General features: G+C 39.1%; 1 protein-coding gene across 8 annotated transcripts in view; it reads right to left on the bottom strand.

The window, feature by feature from the left end:
• The window catches only part of CNTN4 (contactin 4), a 928,656-nt gene that overhangs the window by 172,065 nt on the left and 741,528 nt on the right, over window positions 1-15,063 (bottom strand). The window lies entirely within an intron of this gene.

Here is a 15,063-nt window from a genome sequence, read left to right as displayed (position 1 = left end):
AGATATTAATTATTGTTTTGGAAACATACTGCAGAAAATTTTAAATATATTAAAAAAAATGTTCATGCTTTATTGTGTCTATATAAAGACAATTTCTGAGGAATCAATTTATCACCACAAATTACTTTTCTTTCACTTTTGAAGGGCAATCTGAATTAGTCATAAATTGGTATATGCAAGGTAACACAAAATTCTTATATTTTTAATATATTCTGAAACAATGACAAAAGAACAACAGGAAGCAACCATTGAAAACAACCTTTAAGTTATACCCACCTTGCCAATGGCAGCAATGGCAGGCTTACCTTGAAGGTCATATTCTCCCACTTTCCCATATCCTGGAAAATTACTGTACAATTATAGCCAATGCAGCACAGCCTAACAAATTAAGTCCACGCTTTATAACTAAATGCTTATAAATGATTTCTTATCAATACATTCTTGACACTGTCTACTACTACTCTAATTGTTTTAATACATTTATTTCTATTCAATTTCTAGGCTTTTCCTGTGGTCTCTGAGTCAACTGTCCCAATATAAAGTTTGAAATTATCTAGCTTACTAAAACATGATAGGGTCCTCCGTTTCGTCTCTTCTTTAGGCTTCCCACAGTTAGAGGGAAAAGAGACTGAAGGATTCAGATGGAAAGGTTAAAAGTAAGGAACAGATGGGGACAGGTACAATGACTAAGAGAAACAGTTCCATTCATTTTGCAGAGGTGACCCTCTTTATCTGCAGCTTCACAGTTTGGGAAGCAGCAATGGGATTTCCTCAATGTGAAAAAAAGAAATCAACCCCAAGTGACAGATGATGCATTAGTCTAGCTAGGTTTGCTGTGACATATGTCATCAAAAGCACAAAGTTGAACATAGTTGTTCGTTTTTATCCTTTCATAGACTGACAGGGAGGAATGGATTTGGAAGACACCTTTGAGTTAATTTGGTTCAGTATTCTTAATCTTGGCATTCATGCATGCATACTTTTCTGCAGAAAGGACCCATACCTAGCAACCCAGACTAGAAAGGACCTTAAGCCTCGCAAAATGGAAATCACAGTTCTAGTCTGTTCCTGCCTTTCACAAGCAAGTCTGTACTCTCGAAGGGGTTAAACAGACTAGTGTTCAAGGTTGCAACTCTGGTCCCTGAGTCCTCATCTTAATCTTTTACTATGGCCTCTTGCCACTGCAGCAGTAACACTCCAGAACTAAATTCCAGTACACTAAATCCATGCTTGACACGTTCAGATACAAAACCATTCCCCCCTTTCTGGTCAGTCTCTGAGTCCTCTTGCACTTACGTTTGGGTTTGCCTTCCCTTGAGCATGTGCCCCACAGCAGGACCATAAAGAGACAGTGCTGGCTAACGCCCGCATTCGCACACTTCTGCTGAACTTGCTAACAAACAACCCATACAGCTGACTCACCATCCCATAAATACCAGTAGTATGACTCCGAGCGCAGGAACAAGTTAACACCTCTGAGTGCTGTGTGTGCGGCTGTGTACCCCGACAGCAGTGTTAATTAGAAAAACAACTGCCTTGAGAGAAAGAGGTCTTTTGTCCTCCTGGGAAATCAAGACAAACGACACTACAGTGTATCATGAATGGAAGGGAGATGAGATGATAAGGTTAAAATACGGAGGGTCAAGACTGTCTCAGCCATGATCAGGTTTTCCCCTACCCCCTCGTTCTATCAACATTACATGTAAACCTGGTTTCTGTAATGCAACTATGAAAGATACATCAAGGATCAAAAATGTCTCACACATCCTTGTCCTGAGCAACTGAAATAGCACTGCTCAGTGTCCCAGGTCCCCTCAGCTATTATCTCCTCATCCTAAAATCCCACCTATTACCGCCCCGACTCAAAATCCCCTCCTCCAGCCTCCTGTACCCCTTTCCTTAGTACGCCCTACGCTCTGTAGCCCACAGCAGTCTTTAAATGACCAGAAAGTATCAAATCTCTTTTGCTTCAGTTCTCACTGTTTCCCATGACTTACTGTAAAAAACATGTAAAGATTTTGTAAATTGACTGAGTCGTGCAACCATCACCATAACCCAGTTTTAGAACATTTCCATCACCCCAAAAAGATCCCTCATGCCTGTTGACAGTTAATTCCAGAACCAATCCCAGCCCCCGGCAACCACTAACCTGCTTTCTATGTCTATAGATTTGCCTTTTCTGGACATTACATATAAATGAAATCATACAATGTGTGGTCTTTTGCATTTGGCTTCTTTCTTTCTTTCTTTTTTTTACTGCCCTAGATGCCAGGAATACAACTGGGAATGTAAGGGAGGAAAAACTTTTTCTCTACCTTTCTAAAATTCTTTTGGCTTATTTATTAATTAAGACATTAACAGGAGAAAAAACAAATTTAATTTTGTACATATGGGAGCCTCACATAGGCATGAGAAGGTCAAAGACAGGCAGGCAGTTAAAGCTTATAGGCCATCCTGAGCTAAGGAGGAGGGGATAGGGATATGGGTCTTCAAAGGGAAGGAAGACAACTCACAGAAATATGGGAAAAGCAAATGTTTGGTAAAGAAAGTTTGTTATGCCATGCAGAGACAATAGGATAGAGTGAGGAGTTTGAATAAACAGGTCCACTGAGCTCTCCCCAGTCTACCACACCTAGGCCATACTTTTTGTAGTTATCTCTGGTAATAGCTCTCTTTCTGGACCAGGCCCTCTATCCAAATCCTTCTTTTTTTTTTTTTAATTTAATTTATTTATTTTTTATACAGCAGGTTCTAGTTAATTAGTTATCTATTTTATACATATTAGTGTCTACATGTCAATCCCAATCTCCCAGTTCATCCCACCACCACCACCCCCGCTGCTTTCCCCCCTTGGTGTCCAAACATTTGTTCTCTATATCTGTGTCTCTATTTCTGCCTTGCAAACTGGTTCACCTGTACCATTTTTCTAGATTCCACATATACGTGTTAATATACGATATTTGTTTTTCTCTTTCTGACTTACTTCACTCTGTATAACAGTCTCTAGGTCCATCCATGTCTCTACAAATGACCCAATTTCGTTTCTTTTTATGGCCGAGTAATATTCCATTGTATATATGTACCGCATCTTCTTTATCCATTCGTCTGTCCATGGGCATTTAGGTTGCTTCCATGACCTGGCTATTGTAAACAGTGCCACAATGAACACTGGGGTGCATGTGTCTTTTTGAATTATGGTTTTCTCTGGGTATATGCTTAGGAGTGGGATTGCTGGGTCATAGCCATGTTTTTTTTTTTTTTTTTTTTTTAATTAATAGCTACTCTATTTATTTATTTATTTATTTTTAGCTGTGTTGGGTCTTCGTTTCGTGCGAGGGCTTTCTCTAGTGGCGGCAAGCGGGGGCCACTCTTCATCGTGGTGCGGGAGCCACTCCTCATCGCGGTGCGCGGGCCTCTCACTATCACGGCCCCTCCCGTTGCAGGGCACAGGCTCCAGACGCGCAGGCTCAGCAGTTGTGGCTCATGGGCCCAGTTGCTCCACGGCATGTGGGATCTTCCCAGACCAGGGCTCGAACCCGTGTCCCCTGCATTAGCAGGCAGACTCTCAACCACTGCGCCACCAGGGAAGCCCAGCCATGTTCTTCTTAACTGCCATCTTGTCTTGCCTACCAGTTGGCTCCTCACTGAACAATTTTTTAAAGAACATCTCTTTCAAAGATTTCAAATTTCTGAAATATTTTGTTTATTTGTGACTTCTGCCTTCATCACAATGTATACTTCTCATGTTTAGTTCATGTGTTTAGTTCTGTCTTCCATCCAGACTGTAAACCCCATGATGTCAAGTAATATGTCCATCTTTTTCATGCTTGCTTTTATCTTTGTCTCTTCACTTACTAGGTGCTCAGTAAAAAACTGTCATGAAACATTTTATAAATAAACTTCTGGGCGCTCCTGAATAACATTGCTGTTTCCTCTCATCTTTATAGCTATTTATACATTTGTCATCTCTTCTGTTGTACTTTTACTTCTTTGAGGAATGGAAGTACTTCTGATTTTTTTCTGTTCCTCACAAATCTTAGCTCAGTACAAGGCATATGGAAAAAACTGTGATACGTAGGAATTTGTGAAAGGGAGGAAAAGATGTAGAAATGTGGCCCTTTATACTGGGACACATAATAGCCATTAAGTCAAACATGTAAGTCTTCCCGGGCATAGAAGTTGTTTTTAAGTATTATCATGGCTCTTGTCCAAGTTCACTCACTTCAGATCATGCTTCTCTAAAATGAGCTGTGTAGGTTGTTTATGTGGTCACGTGGAGTGATTTCTGGGTGGACACACAGTGATCTATATTTATGGCTACAGGAACTGAGTAACAGAGTTATCAGTAATGATGAAGATTGAACTGTATTTATGGAAATAGTTACAGGACATAAAGATAGGGATCAGAGATGGAATGGCATGCATTTCACTGCTCTTTAAAGAATTTTTATTACATGTAAAGACTGCCTTAGTATTTAAATCATAAAAAAATGAAGGAAGCCATTTTTTTCAACTACATTATGAACATTTTTTGGAACACCTGTGAAGCGTTCCATTTAATTTGATTACATCTGGCACAGGCTACATTTTTATTTGACTATTTCTTTCACGTCAACTATTTTGGCCTTTTTCTACATTAAATTTAAAAAGCTGCTGCCTTTTTTTATTTTTTAAGAAACAAAAGGCCCCTTAAAAGAGGAGCGTATTTTTCAAGTCATTCCTCTGACCACCTGTACACTTTTGAACTTAATTGGTCTATAGCTGCTCTGATGATTTACATAATAATTAGGTAAAAAGGGTGAGGCCATTGATGGAATTGCTCCAGAATCCTTTTTCCATCTTCAAACTATTTAGGAAGGTGGGAGGATATAAAGGCCTAGGTATGTCTACACAACCAAGGTACAGCTGAAGTAAAAGTGCATACAATATTGTCAGGATCAACCAGGATTTATAATCTCAGCAATATTTCCTTTCTCCTGACTGAAATATATACATTGCCTATAGAGAAAACTCTTGCTTCCAATTCTAAATAGAGATACCTATATCTATAATTTTAAACATAAGGTGAAAAAAGTCTCAATTCATTAAAATGCATTGTCAATGTTTTCTATTCATTGGAGTGAGAGCACCGGCTGAGACAACAATAGTGAAAGTTACACCACTTAAAATTTCATACATCAAAGTCTTCAGGAGTCAGGGGCTTAGGTGTATTTACATTCCAATGAATTCAATAAATATTGATTTAACACCAACTATAGCAATGGGGTTACGATGTGCATACCACAGACCTGATCATTATCTTCATGACATTTGTAGTTACCCTTTTCCAGTGCCTTGCAGAGGGATGTGGCATATGCAGGCAACAATTAATTGTTTATGGAATAACTGAGTTTATTTCCTAAAGAAGACATGCTACAAATTTCTAGGTGTTCTTTCCAAAACCAGTGTTCCTAAACTTTAAATCACCTGGAGGGCCTGAGTTTCTGAATTACTAAGGTGAGATGGAGCCTGAGAATGTGCATTTCTCACAGGTTCCCAGGTGATGCTGATGCTTCTGTACTTTAAGAACTTCTGTAGCAACCATGAGGCGTTGAGCCAAAGCAAGAAGTTGCACCGAAGAGTAACAGACATCATGGGCTAGTTACTGGGAGATGACTAGTAACGCGGAGTCTCACCAGTCACAACGCCAATCAAGAGCCTGGATCCTGCAGACGACCTTGTGGCAATGATTATCTCCCTTTCAAAGCCTGAAAAATTATTAAGGCTGATGCTGATGTCTGTAAGAACTAGAATGTGACAGAATAACTGCCAAATTATAGAATATAAAAGAGAAATCAGCCACACACCACTCTTGTTTAACTACAATTTGCAGACACTGTCTTGGCAGAAGGAGGCAAGTTTGCAGAATTTTGGGCCGTAAGACTTTGCCAACACCTGCCTTAGCTGGAATCTGCGGTTGTAAATTAAACCACAGAAGGGACTTTTACCAACTTCTACAGAGTGGGATTTTCTACTGAAGAAAAACTGTAAAAATTGTCCTATGAAAAGTTCCCACATGGCCTTTCTTCAGGAATGAGTCATATGATATATATTCCATTTATCTAAAAATATTTGGAAATATCTGATTAGTCATACACATTTCTTGGGCTGAGTTCACCATTTTACTCTTTTAAGAAAGGCTTGTTTTGCCCTGGGTTGAAGGAAACATTGTAGGATCTAGGCGACTGTCCATGGAATCTCCACCACTACCCAGCCCCTAATCAGTGAATTCCCGTTTGAGGCAATAATTGTGCAAATAAGAACTTCCCCAGTGCTGGAAAAGAGGAATAAGGCACCTGTGGGATGCATCTCACTTACACTTGGGGTTTTAATGTGACTTCAGAAGCCTGTGGGAGGTGAAAACAAACCCCATTATTTGACCTCAATCAAACCTACATCTCTTTCCTTCCTTCTCAATAGTTAAAGTGCAGATATAACCTGAGCTATTCCAGAAAGGTGTCTCCTATGAAGGTAGAATAACTATTTATCCATGCTTGCCTGGGACAGTCCTGGTTTACAACAAGTCCTGAAGTAATTTGCTAATAGTTTCCAGTTTGGGCAATTAATTATAAAGCCACCATCTTTTAGGTGAAAGAAAGCCGACTTTTGTCTTTTTTTGACAAAGTACTTTTATATTGATCCTACTAAAAAGTTCTTCATATTGTGAGCTAAACAACTCTCTCTCCCTCTAATTTTTTGTCTTTCTTATGTATGTATGTACATATTTATTTATTTTTGGCTGCATCGGGTCTTAGTTGGAGCACGTGGGATCTTTGTTGAGGCATGCAGGATCTTTCGTTGTTGCACGCGGGCTTCTCTCTAGTTGTGGCGTGCAGGTTTTCTCTTCTCTAGTTGTGGCGCACAGGCTCCAGGGTGCGCAGCCTCTGTAGTTATGGCGTGAGGGTTCCAAAGCACGTGGGCTCTGTAGTTTGTGGCACGCAGGCTCTCTAGTTGAGGCGCATGAGCTCAGTAGTTGTGGCATGGGCTTAGTTGCCCTGTGGCATGTGGGATCTTAGTTCCCTGACTAGGGATCAAACCCGCATCACCTGCATTGGAAGGTGGAATCTTTACCACTCGGCCACCAGGGAAGTCCCTCTCCCCCTAATTTGTACATGGTGGTCCTAGTTCAAGTCTTTGGAGCTACAAAGAACAAGTCTTGATGGACAGTCTTAAAATATTTAAAGATATTATCTTGTTGTCAGAGATTGGCAAAGTTATTTTTTGCATAGACACAGATAGCAAGGATTTTATTTAGGTTTTGTGAGTCATGCAGTCTCTGATTCAACTCTGCCATTTTAGCTGGAAAGCATCCAGAGACAATATGTAAACAAATAAGCATGGCTACTTTCCAATAAAACTTTATTTACAAAAACAGTGGTGGGTTATATGTGGCCCATGAACTAAGGGTTGGCTAAGTCCTGGCTTAGAAGAAATGGGGAAGATAGCAAAGTATGAGAGAGTCAACAGCATCAACAAACTATAGAACTAAGAAGATTTCAGCAAGCTTGCCAAATGTTGAATCACTTACAAGTAAAAGAGAATGTAATTAAAAATAAGATATCATTTACAATAGCAATAAAAATTACAGACAGTCTAGGAGTTAGCTAAGAATACTCAACATTTTTACGGAAAAAAATGTCAAACTTTATTTACAAAAGCAGGCCACGGGCAAGACTGGCCTACAGGAGGAAATTTGCCAGCTCCTGGTTTAAACAAATACTGTATCCACTGCCTGGACTTCTTATCCTTCCTGTTAGATTGGCCAACTCTTTACGAAAGCTTGAGCTGATTCCCAAGACCAGGCCAGGCTTCCTTACACACAAACCTTGATTGTTTGCATAATCTCACTGCACCTTCACTGCTCCTTGGTAGCTCTTACCACAATTGAAGCTTAAATAATCCTGCTTTAATTCTCCATCCTCCCCAGTCTGGCTCCACTCCTGCCTCAGGTTGTAATTAGGCTCCTAAGCTAGACTATTATCTATGAGGACATAGAAGACTTTTGTATCCCTAGTGACAAGTATACAACAAGCACTCAATGAACATTTCTTGCTTAAATGCATGATCAAATGAATGTCCAAGTCATCTGTATTCTAGGCTGGACACCTCTCCTGTCCTCTTTCATTTCAAATCCCTCCATCTGTAAATGTGTTTCCTGGAACTCAATTCAATAATTCCAATAAGGATGAAACTTTAGACCTTTCATTAATTTGGAGTTCTCTAAAACTGCAGGCTCCCAGGGGCTCTGATCACATCTTTTTATTTTACAGTGTACTATACACAACAGGTACCTAACAGATGCTTCCTAACTGAAGAGTGAAATGACCATCTAAGACCTCTTGGCTCCCACGGACCTGAAATGAATCTGACTATGCTAGAGGTCTAAAGCTGACTGACAAGTTCCTAAGCTTGTCAAGGTTTCAAAATATCCAGATCATTGAGACACTATTAAGTCAGATTAGCAATGGCACTTTAGCAAAATATCTCACATCCTTTAGCCATTTAGATGTTCTTCTCATAAAACAAGTTTTACGCCCACAGATCCTCAAATGTGATGTTGTCAGAGAATTAAATGAAAGACATGATCGCTGTGACAAAGCCACACAAAAGTTGCAATCAGAAGTGAGAGTAAAATAAAGCAACGTGTTTTGGGACAAACTGTAGATCTTAGGTAATATAAAAGTACGCGCAAGTCAAGGGCACATCTCTGCCTGTTGCCAGGCAGAAGTTTCATCCTTGCCAGTCTAAAGGCTAAATCATCAAAAAAAGGTTGTAGATCAAGTTTACAATCAAAAAGAGATCCTCTTAATGACTAGGTTTTTAATCTGATGGCTAGGTTAATTAAATGGCCTACAATTGAAGCTGATCTATTCAAGAAAACCCATTGTGGTTGTTAATGCTCACTTGAGGCTCTAACCCAATTTGGGGCAATATTAGGAAAGTTTACTATGAACAGAAGGTAGTATCACAATGAAGAATACATTACACTGCATCGATAATCCAGAATATTCTAGAATATTCTAGTTTTCTCTTTTCGATTTTTTTAGTCTTTGGTCTTAAATTTGGAACGTTGAAGGGAATGTAGTCTTCTGAGCCACTAGGAAATCCAATGGCCACAGAGGTGAAGGTTCACAAAATGACCCGTGATAGCCTGAAAGAGTGAATGCACCTAGTTTTGCATTCAGTTAGGATTGGTTGTTAGCACTAAGAAGAAATCTGATCCAATGAACAGCATCTGTGTGGTGAGTTGTATTTGATATTATGTGGCCTGTGCAAATGCTGAGACTGGAGTAACGTAAGGTAGAGAGTTGTGACTGGCATCTCAGAAAACAACTAGAAGGACCCTTAATATATAACTTATTATAAATCACTCATTTTTATAGCTAAGAAAACTGAGGACCAAGGAAATGGCATGATTTGTCTCACATGAGTTAGTGGTAGATCTGGGACGACACCTCAGAATCCTATGACTTTTTTTTTCTTCTTGACTTTTAGTGCTACCCTTCTTTTACTGCATCCTAGGTGATGCCACAGCAAACAAGATAAAGCTGGTTGGCACCGATGATGGACACTCTCAATCCTATGTTCAGCGCGTCTGTTTCTGTCCCACCTTAGCCTGCTCTGAAACTCTAGGCTGCTAGGGTTATCAGGTGGTCTCTTGTCCAGTAGGTTAAAATTTGATTTATGTTGAGAAGATTAAATGCTTCAATGCTGACCTTGTTCAATGTTTTCATGGCTAAATAAAATTAGGTTTGAGGAAATGGGTCAGGACTTAGAAAAATATGGTCAGTTATTTTGTTATATTGAGAATACAAATTTTTAATAATTTAAATTTACAATGAAGTATAATAAACATTCAGAAAATGTTTTACATTTTAACGTCCAAAGACAATATATATAGTGCATATAAATACATGTATATTTACACACACACATCCTACATATATATGCTTATCAATGTATAAAAATATGGGGATGGAGGAAGGAAAGAGAGACAGAGAGAGAGAGAATGTGAAATTCTAAGATAGGATAAATCCTTTGTTTCCTGTTCCCTAGTAGCTCTTCTACTGAGAGTTCTAATTAGCGGTAATATTCAAAAATATTTAACAACCAATGTGCAAAGCAAAGAACCATCAGACACACACTGGCTGTAAACTGCTCAACATTTGTCTTGGTTCTAATAAGCAAAATAAGGAACTGCCCAACCAATCCCCAGCCAGTCTCAAGGAAAACACAGAAAAAAGGCAAAGGCCATACAGTAATTTTTCATGCTCGGTTACGTACCTGTTTATGTAAAGTACATAAACAACCTCACAGACCCGATCTCATTTTCCCAAGACTGTCCTAATTTTTGCTAATTTTTTTCATCTTTAGCCATTTTAGAGCAAGTCAGGGGTAATAACTAAAGACAGAAAAAGCAGCCATTATGATTATCATCTAAATCTATGATTTCTCTCATGATTATGCTGCATGGGTGGTCCATTACCTTTGTTTATGGAAATACAGGTACAATTCTTTGAAAACTGTGAAGGAAGCACACAATGGGGCAAGCTCATCATCAATAACCAGCAACTGGGTTAATATTGATCCTTGGACTACTTCAGTATCTGTGGTAAAAATAATTATGATATATTTTTCTCAATTAAATCTTTTTCTTTCATGGTACCAATGCAACTGGTGCACTTTCCCACATAATGAGCTTTATTAGCATTTCAAAGCAGATTTGAAAATACCTAGATAAGGGACTTCACTGGTGGTCCAGTGGTTAAGACTCCGCACTTCCACTGCAGTGGGCGTGGGTTCGATCCCTGGTTGGGGAACTAAGATCCCGCATGCTGTGCAGTGTGGGAAAAAACCTAGATAAATAAATATTAACTCTAATGTAAAATTCTCTCACATTTGTCCAGCTCTCAGTTTTATAGTACTTCCTCGTGATGAACACAACAAATAACATACAGTTATTTAGGAGAATTCCAAAAATAAAATTTGCAAAATCATAATGTAAATATGTAAATCCAGAGGCCAAAAAATCTTTTCTGAACCTCAGTTAAATAGCATGGTAACTGGAGACTAAGAATTTGATCCCACTGCTGTCCTGACTTACTTCTCTGGTCCTTAGTTCCCTTCTTTCTCGAAGAATAAAGGTGTAAAATTGGGTGATCTCTAAGTGCCTTCTAGATCCAATAAAATGTGAATATCCCTTTCACCAAACATTTTTCTAAAACAAAAAAAAAATCTCTAATCATTGAAGAAAAATGAGAAAACACAGAGAAGCAGAAAGAAAATAAATTAAGAACGAAACATTTTACCACTAAAAGTTAACTGCTTTAAAGTTTAACATTGTTAGCATTTTGGAGAGTAGGATTCCAGCTTTCTCTGTCATTCTCCACATACATTTTACAAAACAAGGATAACACTATCCACTCACGCTGTAATCTGTTTTTTAAAAATATAATTTGTGGAGCATATCTTAGGTAGGGAAGTTATTGATGTACAAAACAGTACTGCTGTTTTGTCACTGTTCAAAGCAGTTTACCTACAATTTCACGCATGGAGTAAGCCTCTGAGGTAGGTACTGCTATCCTCATTTGACTGATGAGAACACCGTGAGGTGAGGTTAAACTGATGTCCAAGGTCACATCGCTAATAAGTGGTGGGGCTGGATTCCACCCAGGGAACCTGGCTTACCTCCTCAACACCCTGCCCTACATTTCAGTCATGATCTGAGATGTAGGCAGGGGTGAGCCATGTGAAGGCCTGGGGAAAAGGGAACAACAAGTATGAAGGTCTCACAGAACCGTAGTGTGTTGGGGGAGAGAGCTAAAGAGGGTCAGTGGGATCAACATGGAGCACATCGCCCTTGGTTCCTGACAGGAACATGGACCAATGGGAGTTGTCCGCTGTTCACTTCTTCTGACTCACTGTAACCTTTGGGGCTGGAAACAGCCACAGTCCAGACTGCTTAGTTGAAACTGTAAAGAAATAACCTGAATATCGAGGATACCTAGCTCTTTAAGCTACAGCTGCACTTAGCAAGGGAAATGATCAGCCATGCCAATTAGTTCAGTGCAGGCAAAAAGCTCCATTGCCTTGCTTATCCACGTTTTGGAGGCAGAAGGAGGCTATGAAATTTTGAGTGAGCTTCAATTATCGAGATGCTTGTACAAATTCTATACTCACCTTGCACTTAGCAGTCTAATATACAGTCACTAAATACCAGATTGTGCAAAATGATAATTTCATTGATTTTACTCTCACAGTGTACACTTTAACAAGAATGCCATTTTTATTTTGCAATCTCTTCTTGATTTATATTTCCCCTTTTCTCTTACCTCCAGACAAGAGCTAATTAAATAATCTATTTTGTGCTTAGTAATACAGTTCGAGCAGCCATTTTATGTATTCCAGCCTAAATGGGAAAGGCATATTATGAATTTTCACCATGCAGCTCTCATGGAAATTAGAAATGAATGGGCATTAATTGCTGAAGAATGAGATCCTTAGTCTGCTAATTTTGTGATAAAACATTCTAATAAAACACATTTGTCATCTCTATGAAGATATACTAGGCAAGTCGAGATAAATCTAAAAGCCAAGCAGAAGGCAGAGTTGTGGCCAACTTGTGTCACCTAGGAAGACTGTGGACTTCCCGTGTTCCTGAATTTTTGTTCCTTCTCTCTGAAGCAGCAACTCTGGGTGACGTTTCTCCTCAGCTGTGTCTTAGTGCATCAAAGTCAATATTTGACTATATTTTCTCCTTGATATACCAAAATGGATAACACCACTGAACAGACATTTTGGCATAAGCGTATTACGGGCAGAGGCCAGAGGGGCTGTATTTTTAAATAATTCAGTACAGAATGCCCCTGGAACACATATCTCGAAACAGATTTTTTATCCTTAGATCTAGAGAGACGGCACTGATAGCTTTTAACAGAATCGATCCTTTGCCTACCTTTCTCGTTAAACTGATGAGATAGTTCCGTTTTATTTAGTGTAACTCAGCCTAATGCAACACAGTCATTTAACATTTGCCATGTGGCAAGCACTGCTGCACCCTCTCACCAAACTGGATGAAAACTGTGGTCTGTGCTTGATCACATGTCAGTGTCAGCGGGGTGGGGGAGGGCAGGCTGACAAGTAAATATGAATATACCAGATGAATATCATGATAGAGAGATGGACCAAGAAGCACAAAACAAACAATTCTTTCTGTTGCCAAGGGAGAAGTCATGCTTTTGGCTTCATAAATAATGACCAAAATAATATTCTGAATTTCTCCCTTGTAAACCTGTTCAGTAAAACCGTTTCGGTAAATGGCATTCCCATCCACCCAGCTGCTGTGCCAGAAACCTACGTGTCATCCTCGATTTTCTCTTTCACCACCTCCCACATCCAGTGCATCAGCAAGTCCTGGCAGCAAACTGCAAACTATATCCTGAATCCATCCCCTTCTCTCCTCTCCACTGCCACCCGCTAGATCAAGCTGCCATCGTTTACTGAGTGAATTATGGCAACAGTCTTTAACTGGACTTCCAGTTTTGACCCTCACTTTTTTAAAAGTCCATTTTCCACACAGTAGGCTAAGCAATCTTTTAAAAAAACATACATAACTCTCTTACATAAAACGCTCGAATGGCTTTTCATTTCACTTGAAATAAAATACAGTCTCCAACCTCAACTCAAACCACCCTCTACCCTGGTCACTATACTCCATAGGCTCACTTTCTCTTTGCTCTCTAAACATGCCCAGTGATTTATTTTTAGGCCTCAGGGCCTTTGCATGTGATGTTAACTCAAGTTGCCTGGAAAGCTCCTCCCTCTGATCTTCACAGGAGGGACTTCTTATCATTCAGGTGTCAGCTCATGTCATCCCTTCAGAAAGGTTTTGCATGACAACCCTGTCTAAAGTAGACATTCCGCCCCACAGAACCTCTGTTTCACCATACTCATTTATTTATTACTATCTAAAATACTGCATTTTGGGTTTTGTTTATGCTTGTTTGTTTGTACCTGTATCCTTTGAACAATGTAAATGCCATGAGAAGAGGTCTTATGGTTTTTGTTCACTGGTGCCCAAAGTAGTGACTGCCACAGAGCAAGTGCTAAATAAACATATGTTAAATGCATGAATAAGTAAATGAATGATTGAAATCTACGTTATTTGCTCAAAAATTCAAGCTTGGTCTATGCTGTAAAGATGCTCAGACTTTCTCTGCAGAAGTGGTTTGAGAAGGCACCCGATACAGCATAGTTGGGGGGAGGGGTCACACAGACATGACCTCCTGGAGAAAGTAATATATTTGAAGAAACTGGAAGGACCAGGATAAGTTAGTCAAGAGACCAAGAGAAGGAAGAGCATTTCAAGAAGAGGGAACAGAATACATATAAAGACTCATTGTGAACGTACAAGGACTCATGGTGGGGAAAAGGCATGGTGCTATTAGAATTTGGCATACAAATCGGCAAGATTGTCTTCAAAACGCACATGATGAATTACCATATACTGTTATGTCATCCATCTAAGTAAGTAAAGTGAAATTCATATATTTTCTTGAAATATTTTTGCCAAAGTGTGGGAAATTAAAACTTCTATCTCAAATAAGACTTGACATTCTTGCATTTCACTGTGGTTGGACCTATGTCTTCAGTATCACAAATCCAGAAGTTATTTGGATAATTTAGAACTTCTCTTTGGATACTGAATACTAAATTACATAGAATTGATTAATGAGCTAATTGTTCAACCTTCTACTTCATTTTGCCTGTGTACACAATTTAAGTGGAAAGAAACAAGAAATAGATTCCTTTGTTATTTATAGTCACCTAAATCCACATTCCATTCCTGTTGAGATTAGCAATTAGATTTCTAATTAGTTTTCCAAAATGGATTCGTGGGTTTATTTCTTACATAAGTGTAGGAAATATAGTTACTGAATGTAGAAAGCATTAAACTTTTTTTAAATTTAATTGACACAGTCAAGCTTTGCATGCCAATAACATAACAACCTCCTGAACTCAACC

This window comes from Balaenoptera physalus (genome assembly GCF_965194825.1).
Source record: "Balaenoptera physalus genome assembly, chromosome: 11".
NCBI classification, from domain to species: domain Eukaryota; kingdom Metazoa; phylum Chordata; class Mammalia; order Artiodactyla; family Balaenopteridae; genus Balaenoptera; species Balaenoptera physalus.
This window is presented reverse-complemented; position numbering and strand designations above follow the sequence as displayed.